Here is an 11,161-nt window from a genome sequence, read left to right on the forward strand (position 1 = left end):
TGAAAATGTATTGTCAAATGAATAAAAAAGAAATTTTTAAAAGTTATTCAGAGTTGTCAAAAAATCGAAAAAAAATCTGCTGTTTTTCCTTAGATTTCTTCATCTGCCTTGCCATGCTTGGTTTCGCTCTTTTTCTCTTTGAATGCTCATTAAGCTATATTTTGTCGAAAAGGCAGAATTCGAACAAGTCATATATAAAGCACTTGTAAAGATACTCTATCTCTACAATTTGTCCAAACATTGTACTGTTGAAATTGCCATAGGTACAGCGTGGAGTTTTTATTCAACGATGAGCAGGTTTGAGGTAATCTGAGGGAAGTAGAACCTATAGAATCTTGTTGAACCCGGTAATTTTTTTTCGGGTGCTTGAATGTTTTGATTGCATTATGAACTGCTGCCGCGACACTCGATTAGGGCTCATTGATTGCTGGCTCCGGTTACGGTCTGTTCACGCTCGTTCAATTTTACTCTAAATTGAGTAAAAAGTACTCACTTCCGTATTTTAATTAAAAATGTCAAAAAATGAGTAACTTTAATTAACGAAACTGAGTAACTTAAACTCAGTTTACGTATTCTTCTATTTTACTCATTTTTGAGTAACTGGCCATTTTATTTTCCGCGATTCAAACGCTAATTTCGTGATTGGATGTGCAGAACCTAATTTGTGAAGTGAAATAAAGGAGTAAAATTTGCTAAAAGGACCGAAATGGATAAAATTGCAGCTAAAGTAGACGCCGGGACGTGCAATAAATTGAAAGGTAAGCTATTTGAATAAAATTTTTGGAAAAATAAATAATAATCATTATTGAAGGATTTCGTTGTCATCTTGCTTCATGCAGGATTCTGGTTCCGGGGCATCATTACATGCCATAGACACCTTCTACAAAGCCTACAGTGTGTTTGGAATAAAAATTCCAACTAGCTTAAGCATGATTATGGATTTTTTAGGATGCGTTCTGAATAAAACTTTAGATCACAGCTGCCGCATAACCGTAAACAAAATAGCCGCTTCTTTCCGCGAGGCAATCAATGCGGAAGATGTGGAAATAATATGAAATGTAAACTTTATTAACCAAATAAATCTATAACATTTATGCGATGCTTCTTGTGTTGTTTTCAAATTCGAATTTCCGAAATTTCAGTCATTTTCCCTTGCGTAGGAACGTCAATACTACGAAACTGAGTAACAGTTACTCAGTTTGCCTAATTCTTGCTGTGTTTGAAATGAGTAAGTAGTACTCAGTTTTTGACATATACTAGGGCTCCTCAAAAGTGAGTAACAACATGATTACTTTATTTATTTTACTCAATTTAGAGTAAAAATGGCCGAGCGTGTTAGTTACGTATGACGTGTTGACCTCAGTAAAAGCTTTTTTGAATGCCCTATCAAAACCACTCCGACACTTGATAGATAGTCAACGTTTTTCCAGGATTCTGGACCTTGTTGCCAATCGCCGAACACCTAAGGGATTTAGGCCTTGGTTGAACTTGCTTGGTTCCTGGATCCTAATCCTGGAGCATTTTCTCCTCTTCATCTAAGAATATTCTAGATGATGATTCATAGTCGGATCCGTTCTGGATCGAAAGTTTTCTGTTTCCGAGCCAACCACTCGAGGATCATCGCCGGTAAATCAAACTGCTTGGCGATCGTTTTGATTTGTTGACCATCCAGCACAACTGTTACAGATTTTTCATCCGAGTTTGACGGCATCAACAACTTATCATATTTACATATTAAAACATTTACCAGTCGACAAACACGGCAGCGAGTTTTTAAAGATAAGTGTACAACTGTTAAACTTGCGATACAGGGCTGCCAGTCGTGCTGCATTTAATAATAATTATTGTTCCACTGTATCCAGAAGTAATGATTTTCGACAATTCTTTTGTGACATGGCAACATTCGCTTTGATTGTGGTAGCACAGACTAACAGACATAACAGGTCGAACAAATTTTCAATAAAATCATCGTTTGGATGATTCCAGTACTTTACATTAGTAACACTAGCACCATCTGCTGTCGTGTTCGCGCTGCGTCATGTATTTTGACATCAGCGCCAGCGTTACTGCATGTGTCAAATGGGGAACTGCAAAATATGTATGAGATTGCATGACAGCGCCCCAGACGACGTTTTCGCGCGATGATTGTTATTCGATTGAAAATTTGAAATGAACGTTTTTTGTGGCGATGGAGCTAGGTTCCAGTGTTACGTCTGTTAGTCTGTGGTGGTAGTGTATATTTTTTTAATGATTGTTGGTATATGTTGTTGTTGGCACAAAGGAATTATGTATACACGAATTTAAGGGATTAAATCTACCCAAAAGACCTAGTACATTAGATTCAAATAATCATTACCAGCATCGGCTAAAGGAGATTGTGGTACAAAACTAGCAGAAGATATCTTCCGCAACAACTAAAGAAATTTGCTCTTTCGAGGACAAGACGCCTGCAGAGAATGATCAATCAATTTCTTTTATTGGATTTTGATTGAATACTGATTAAAACTCAGTAGACACTTTCCTACAAAATCAAAATAAATCTTATGTTTGAGCTTAACGATTGAATAGGTTCAGTACAATAGATGTACGGAAATTTTTTTGACATAGTGTATCTATGATAGGAATAATCACGATTAGGAAAGAGCTCGATAGATTAGATAAAGTGCAACGCTCTCTAGCTTCGAGCGTGATTTGAAATGATTTTTTTTTTCTCTCTCACAAGTCGATGATACGTAGCAATTAATTAATGCAATGAAAGAAAAACATTTTTTTTATTATTATTATTCTTTCATAACCATGCTCAGCAGACATACACACGACTTCATTGGGGTACTGATAAACTTTGTCAAAACAGCAGTACGCATAACAAAACAAACAAAAAAAAATAGAACGATGAGTCCATCGCAGCCTTCCCGCGCACAGTGGACCAACGGGAGAGTTTTTTGTTTGTTTCATTCGTTTATCATTATCACGCTAGTCGGGGTCAATTCAAAGTCACACCCGTGCTGGGCCACCAATTATCGCAACGGCGATTCCCCAAAAAATAAGTATAGCACATTATTGTCCCTAGTACCACAAACGCCCTGGCGCTTTTTCTCATACTCAAGACCGAGGTACTTGCTATCGAGGTGTGCGTTATCAGCGTACTTTATGGGCTTGTGATTGCGCGAGGTGTAAGCTTTTCTTTCAAAAATAACTTTTTTTCTGTTATGTTGGGATTATCATATTTCACCGGTCGGGACGCTGAATGAAAACAACTGCCTACCATTCGCCGGCCGGATGATTCAGTCACGTAGCTTTGCTACCTATTTTGACGTACACTTTGGGGGATCATTGTGGAACGAAAGAGGTTATCAACGGGCCACCTTTTACTCTGATGATTACTGGAGGTTATATAGCCGTGGGCGAGTGATACGAGTCCTCCCGAAGTGGAGCTTTTTGCTAATTTCTGTACACATTTTCGGTGTGTATATTTCCGGGTAATCTAAAACCCATTTACCGGCATTAATGGGTCTACCTTAAACTTGACCTCCTTCGGAAGGATGCGATATTGGTAATTGCGCAGTTCATAAGCGCGCCGGATTATTTTGGAACTTTGAGATTATGAATACTAGAATGAGTTTTATAGCTGCAAAACAATCAGAACCTCAGCCATAATAAGGCTACTGTGTGAGATAACTGGGGCTCATGTTAAATCACGCTGTTGCAGTAAGAACTATAGTAAACTTGTGTAAAAGCATTCCGAACACCAATCAAAATTTAGTGAAACACTTCGCAACGACATTACATTCATTGCTGCAATTCCACTAATAAAGTTTTAAGGAGTTTGAAACAAAGAAGCCTATGACATATTTTTCAAAGATTTTCAAAATGGCGTAGGCTTTTTGATTTTTACCATTTTTAGATCGAATTGTTTGAAATTTCCCATTTTTTATGATTCCAAATATTTTTTTAATAATTTTGATTTGTCAAAAAAAAAAGGAATCATTTGTCAGCCAGGTTTAGACCATGAATCTAAAGCTACGATATAGAAGCAATGATGTAGCGATCGTAAATTGAATTTTGTGTCTCTCACTTCCCATAGCATTTTCGATCCATATTTCAACACCAAATTCCAACTGAACGTCGTAAGAGAAGGAACCTGCATCTAACAGATGCAGGCGATAGACAAAATAAAAACATCAATCACAATTGTCGTTTCGTTTTCTTTTATAGCGGCTTTCCGCTAGGGTGTATCTAGAAATCTGATGACAGCCTTAACGTTGTTGATTGAGATGTCACAAAGAAAACAACCTTACAACGGGATTTGTATCAGAGATTAAAAGAATCAAACATTTCAAATACCCCTCCGAAGGAAAAACATACATCGAAAAACATACTGTAACTCTCCGAGTGCATTCAAGTAGGCGGCTGTTCCGATTTTAATCTTCTCCAACGAATCGACATGTGGAACAGAATTAGTTTTTCCTTGCCGGGTTGAGGCCAATGCGCGGTCAATCCAAAGTTCGATCGAACCTCCCCGTCGGTTGATTGATGTAGCCCCTCAATATGCACCATAAACAGCTGTGTGCAATATGCACAACTGGCCTGTTCGGGGATTGTGTAGGCATATCTAGATTTCAATATGTGGCCCACCGGAATGTCGAACTTGTCGCTACATTCGCCCGACCACCGAACATATGTTTCAGTCTTGTCTGAAATCTCTGCATTCCTTTACCAAACTTTACATTGTTCAAACTGCTATGATTCATGACTGTCGAAATAGCCTACTTGGTTTGAACCAAGTGCATAACCATAAGCGTTTTTTAATAAGATGAAATTAATTTTTAAAACTTACCTCGAACCCCAAAGTTTGAGCGCACCGAATACACCAGGAACTGGAACTGGTTAAAACGTAATCTGCTGGTGCCGTTAACTTTCTAATATTTTTCTCAAATGCGAAGGTAAAATGCACGATCAGTTCTTCTCTTGTGTCCCAGAAGGATTTAACCGAAATGATTACACTTTTACCGAACACAAATCACGACGAATATAAAAAGTCCCGACGGCAGTTCTTTTCCTTGGAGAAGCGCACTTGAGGCTTTACTTTTCAGCGAATATTAATCCAACAAATTGTCCGAAAAATCGGCTATTGTTCGAGAGTTGACTAGTTACCACAAAACCACTTTTGGACATACAACAAAAGAAAACTGTCCATCGCCACTACAGCTCCCGTTATGCTCCCACACCGTTGTGGTTAAACTTGAGCATCGTATTTCACAAAACAACAGAACGATAGGAACTTTTGCCCAAACATGCTAAGACACTACGCAAAAAAAAACACGGAAAGTTACTACTTTTTGTTACACCAATTGCCGCTTCAAGCTACACTTTTTTATCATTTTTATCACACATGTCGCTGCCCTCCATTAGCTACGACGACTTCCATCAACACAATGGACGTAGGCACGTATAGGATTTACTCTGCTCTTCAATTCCACCGTTTTGGGAACCGGCGAATTCGCAAGCTGCTTGCAGTTTTGCCGACGTTTAATTCGCTCCTCAATTATTTTGTCACTCTTCTCCAGTGGAGTGCGCTGCTCTCTTGTAGTGTCGGTGACACACAGTCTCTCAGATACGGTTTAAGGTGGATCTTGCTCGAATTAGTTAAGATCTTCAGCGAACTGTTAGTTGGTTAAAATAAAATTTTTTGTGTTAAAAAAATGTTGACTATTGCTGCTAATATTTTAACTCTAACTAAACGATTATGAACTGTGAAACTGATTGAGGAAAAACGTCCATACGCTTCGACCGTTTATCGAAGACTGAATGCGGGCCACTCCGCGACGTCCGGTAATAAATTCGAGCTCGTCGCAGTGTTTGTCAGCATCGTATTCCGTTTCGTTCACTTATGTTGAATGTGTATACATCAGACAGATAGAAGAGCCACAGTCACACACATGCTAGCGCCTCCTGGTGGTGAGAGCGACACTGACGGGAAGTTTTCTCTCGCACAGGCAGTCAGACAGATAGCAGCAGGATTGTCTTTAGAATCTGCAGATTAATTGGTGTTTTGCAGGCTGCAGGCTGCCCGACGCCACATGCATACAGCCGCAGTCATGTCCGTTGGATTATTGCTATCGAGCAAGGATCGCACAGTGCTACGAAATAATAAAGTTAGTAATCATAATTCGATTTTATTGTTTCAATCGTTAGCGAACAATTCGGATAAAAATTCCCAAAAATAGGATCAACGTTTATTCATTGGAAGCAAACAATGACGACTTGAAAAAAAATGTTAGAAACTTTAGAAATATGTGACGAAATCATGAAAATTATGTTGAACGATCACTTGGAAATTCCATCAATGACAATCAAAATAAGGAAATAATACAAAAATAAATAAAAAAGATCGATCTAACACTAACATAAATAAATTCGTACTTTTCTGGAATTTTGAATATTTTACTTTTATAATTTCAAAATACGGTGCTTCTCTAGTTGAGTTCTAACAGTCAGAATTTTTCAAAATGATAAACCACATGCTATTATTGCCAATTCTGCAGAACGAAAGCAGACAGAGTATTGTGTAATAACAAAATTGTCTGAAATTCATACGGTCGAATTGCTTCCACAATTGAAGTTCAGACGATAGTAACAGTTATAATTTCCAAAAATTTAATAAGATTGACAGTTTGTCCGACGGTTAAACAAATTGTGTTATAAGTAATATTTTTCCTAATCAGCCGGTATATTGTCGTAATTAAACCGTTTGTGGGTATCTAAAAATTTACTCGAATAACCCCCTTCACATCCCGAACGAAAATCCTGCTCATGCTATGTATGCTATCGAAAATCAATGTGTAATTAACCTATACATAATGTTCATAGATATCAAACTATTTTCAACAAAAAACAATACGTGACAAAACCATGACAATCTGAAGTTCCTGAAGAAAATATGATGAAACAAAAATTTAAAAAATCGGAAATCTAGATCATTGATCCAAAAAAAAGTAGGAGATTGTGTCCAATGCACGATCGCATAACTGACGTAAAACTACGCAAATGCATTGTCAGACTAAGTTTATATTTAAGAGGATAGCTTCATTATTGTTAATTCTTTGTTTTCTCGTTTTAAATTCGTTGTATTTTAATTTAAGTGTTAATAACGGGCCCAGAGCCTATGTTTTCCAGAACAAATAAACAAATTGTTGACAGAGTTTCATTAATGAGTCATAAAGTCAACTATTGCTTACTTAAATCAAGAAACTCTACAACGCTGGTAATCTATTGTACGAAAATAACACAACACTTCAAAGTAATACTGGACTATTTGGAGCAAGAGACAATTTGTGCGTTTTACGCCCTGCTAGAGTACGAAATAAATATCTGTGATCGGGAACCTTCACGTGGTTGTGAAAAATTCCATATCTATCAACCTGTTTCAACTGAGCAAAATCCCAAATCGTCACGATGGCATCAATCCCCATACTTCTCCATACTGAGCAAGCGCTCTACCATCTAAGCTACATCCCCGCCGATAGAAAAGGTTTTGTTACTGATATATTAAATTGTGCCAGCTAAACATAAATGAAAATAACAATGAAAGGACATTGGAAGCATAAACATACAGCTGTGCTTTAAGTTCGAATTTTTGTGCAAACCCGGTAGGGTTCGGGTTTTGTGAAAAAAAAATATCTTCGGGTTCGGGTCGGGCTCGGGTTTCGACCGAAAAAAAATTCGGGTTCGGGTCGGGTACGGGTTTGAAAAACATCAAACCCCCCCATCTCTAGCATCTATCTCTGAACCGACATTTCTCATTCAAAATGCAAGCATTGAAAAAAAAAGTCACAGCATGCTGCTAATTTTGCTGCAAATAAGCTTGGCATCTGCTCACACTTGCGACATAGCAAATATTTTTGGTAAAACCAGTTTTTCAATGAAAAATCAAAAGTCCTTTTGATTCTGTACATCTTCAAAAAAACGCCGAAAAACCAAAAAAAAAAAAATAAAAAAACTCTTTCTTTTTCACCAACACCCAAGTCTCTAAGAGACTGCAAGAAACTAGTGAAACCACCTGGAAAAGCTAGTACTAATCTCCATCTTTGGAGTGTAGATTGTTGTTTTTGCAGCTTTGCGAGAAGCTTTAGTTTGAAAAAGTGCATTTTTTCATCAAAAACGTCATAAAACCTATGAAAAAGTTGGAAATTTGCCCAAGACATGTTCGGCAGAATGATGTATTTTTAAAATATGAGAAAAAAATATCGAACATAGAAGGCTTTTAGATTCTCCTCAGAAAAAGTTAATTGGCATTTTTTTGTTTTTAGAAATTTTAAGAATGTCTGTGTATAAAACTACCTGTATGTGGTCGATTTTTAAGAGAAAGAACCAAAGTGCCTTTAGCAAATATTTTCTACATAAGTTTGCCGTCAACTTTGCAGAAGACTTCACTTTATTTTAGGAAGCAATTTTTAGGTGAATCAATCAATTTTAGCAATTTTAGGTGAATTAATCAAAAAAATTTGCTCGGCTAATTACGTTTACTATTCTGTTGACCTTTTTAGGGAAAGCCGGCAAGCGACCAACCAGAGGACGTAATTTTCATTTGAACGAGACTTGACTATTTTCAATAGTACAATAGTTCGCATAATTAAACAACAATTTTCTGCATTGAAGCTAATGTGTGTATAATCTTTCAATCGATTGCTGCAAGAATGAAAGAAATCGGTTGAAAACAAACCGACTTTAAAGCATTTAAAAAGGGACAAATTTCGTCAAAGTCATCCAGATACAAATTTTTAAAGAGCAAATTCGCGCCTAATGACCTATTGTCAAATATCGACCATTTTTGATTTAAATGAAACTTTGCACACGTATTTGGCTTAGTAAATTGAGTATAGTTTTAATACAAACTTTGAACAGTCTCAAACTTCGAACACTTTAGAATAAAAATCAAATCATTACAGCTAGAGTAATTAAAAGATGATTACTATATACCACTTCGTTCCTTGGAATGTCCTTTACCCAGTGATGTATAGCTATTTACTGTAGGACCACTATCATGGAACCAGAAGGCGTTGAAAAAAGTGACAGTCAGTGTTGAGACGGTTTACATATCTATCTCTTAGTGTTTACATTGAAGTGTTCGGAATTTGAATCGAAGCTGAGCTGAATTCTCGTTAATTTCTTAAACAAAACATATTCAAATCTATATGAATAGCACTTTTTTTCCTGTGTGCACTCATCACTGCGACCAGAGATTAGATCTATTGTGCCCAGGTGTTTTTTGTACTTCGCACTTCATATTATTGGCAGTATCACTATTGAAGTAATTATACGCTTATCATTCGCTTACCAAGACGCTTATCATTCATATCCGTGCCTTTGTGTAAGTCTTGCCTTTCCGTTTCAAGCATACTACTCTACTGTACCGAGCCTTTGTCCAGCCTAACAATATCCCCTAATTACAATTCCCTGGAGAGAACTTTCATATGTTACTCACACCAATTTTATTATAATAGGGACTTATTTTTGTTAGAAGGAGAGCCAACAGAGGTACTGTAGAATTCAGATTGAAGGAAGGGTACTTGGTGTGAAACCTGAGAATAAACCCATGCTAAAGTCCTTTGGCAACCAAATGGCCTGATTCTACTGAGATTCGAGCCCACGACCACCCGCTTACCAAAGCGGACTCTGTAACCTTGCGGCTACGGAGCTCCCCATTAAATGGCACTTAATTGAAACAGCAATACAATAACCAACATGTTGAACCTTTAAGATCGACGAGGAAAAGACGAGAAGTTACATCATAGCTTAAGTGTTCGAAATTTGATGCAGTGCGGTATATTTCACAGATGGAGAAATTTTTCAGACCCAGGAGTTATTTTCTTAGAGGGCATATGGTTGTTGACATGGGCTTTAATTTTAGAACATTCAAAGCAGTTGTGCAGAGAAACTATCTGAGAATAAGTTGTAGGGAATTATCAATGCCTTACGAAAAATTATGCACGGTGAGTTTTTTGACAAATCACACTAAATTTTGATTTACAAAAAAAGGAGATTTTTTTTTCTAACGAAACTCGGAGTTATAAAAAACAATTACTTATAGGAAAGATCAGTTTTTGAAAATAAATTCAATTTTTTACATGTTTTGAAATATTTGTACTCCAATTATTTTAAACAAATTAAACTGTCATTTCGAAACGAAAAGCTCATGATAATTAACTCCGGAATGCATCCGTTTTCAAGTTATTTCGAATTTAAGTTGAGCAAATGAAAAAATAAACACTGAATTATACATTAAATTAACAAAGCATGAAATTTTTACCTAAAATTGTTTTTTTGTTGAATTTTTACATTATTCCTAATTTTTTTGAAGAAAAATTCTGGCTGGAGAAATGTGAGAAGAATTTTTTATTTAAAACTTATGTTTCGAGGATTTTTTTTCAATTTCAACACTTTCGAGAATAATCAGATTCCAATGATTCGGTATGATTTCATTGGTAATTTAACTAAGCAACTAACATTCCAAATGCATCCGTTTTTGAGATATTTTACTATGAAATTCAAATAACTTCATTTTTCATGAAAATACGCTTTTTTGTAAGTTGTTTGTAGTTTTCCAGCAACAACCATAGATTTATAAAAATATACGATCGATATAACGCAATTTATTCTTTGATTTCAAAGAAATTGAATGAGTAATTTAGAAGTTATCTTCATGCTTCGAATTACTCAACCCTTGGAAATAAATTTCCGTGAATGTTCATAACCATAATGTATCATTGGAATTTGATTATTCTCAAAAATGTTATAAGGCCATTATTTTATTCTCATTTAAGCAACCCCCCCTTCCCCCCTTTCAAAAATCTTGAATCTTGGAAGGGGAAGAAAAAAAAAGCTCAAACCGTTTTGTTCAGTTTATTGGTTTTCCGACAGCATAAATGCTTTATTTAGCAACAAACAAGTCCAGTGACAGCGAGAGTGTCGTCAAAAGACAAGCGAAATAAATAATAATAATAAAAAATCACAGGAGGGTTGTGTGCAAAGCCACGACCGCAAGGATGAAATAGAATACTTTTACAAGAAAACCCGGCTGCTTGCGTGTCAGTCATTTTTTAATTTGTTGTCCAATTCAATATCGGATAAGATACCGATCACATCTTGGCGTTATCACTGA

At 36.4% G+C, this 11,161-nt stretch overlaps 1 protein-coding gene across 1 annotated transcript in view; it reads right to left on the minus strand.

Moving 5' to 3' along the window:
• LOC129729778 (protein phosphatase 1 regulatory subunit 3C-B) overlaps positions 1–5,821 on the minus strand; it is a 32,093-nt gene extending 26,272 nt beyond the window's left edge. Inside the window, exon 1 of the mRNA XM_055688597.1 lies at positions 4,838–5,821. The gene's annotated coding sequence lies outside the window, so the exon portion shown is untranslated. The remainder of the gene's footprint in view (positions 1–4,837) is intronic.
• Positions 5,822–11,161: the final 5,340 nt, after the last annotated feature.

Source organism: Wyeomyia smithii, chromosome 3, assembly GCF_029784165.1.
Source record: "Wyeomyia smithii strain HCP4-BCI-WySm-NY-G18 chromosome 3, ASM2978416v1, whole genome shotgun sequence".
Lineage (NCBI taxonomy): Eukaryota > Metazoa > Arthropoda > Insecta > Diptera > Culicidae > Wyeomyia > Wyeomyia smithii.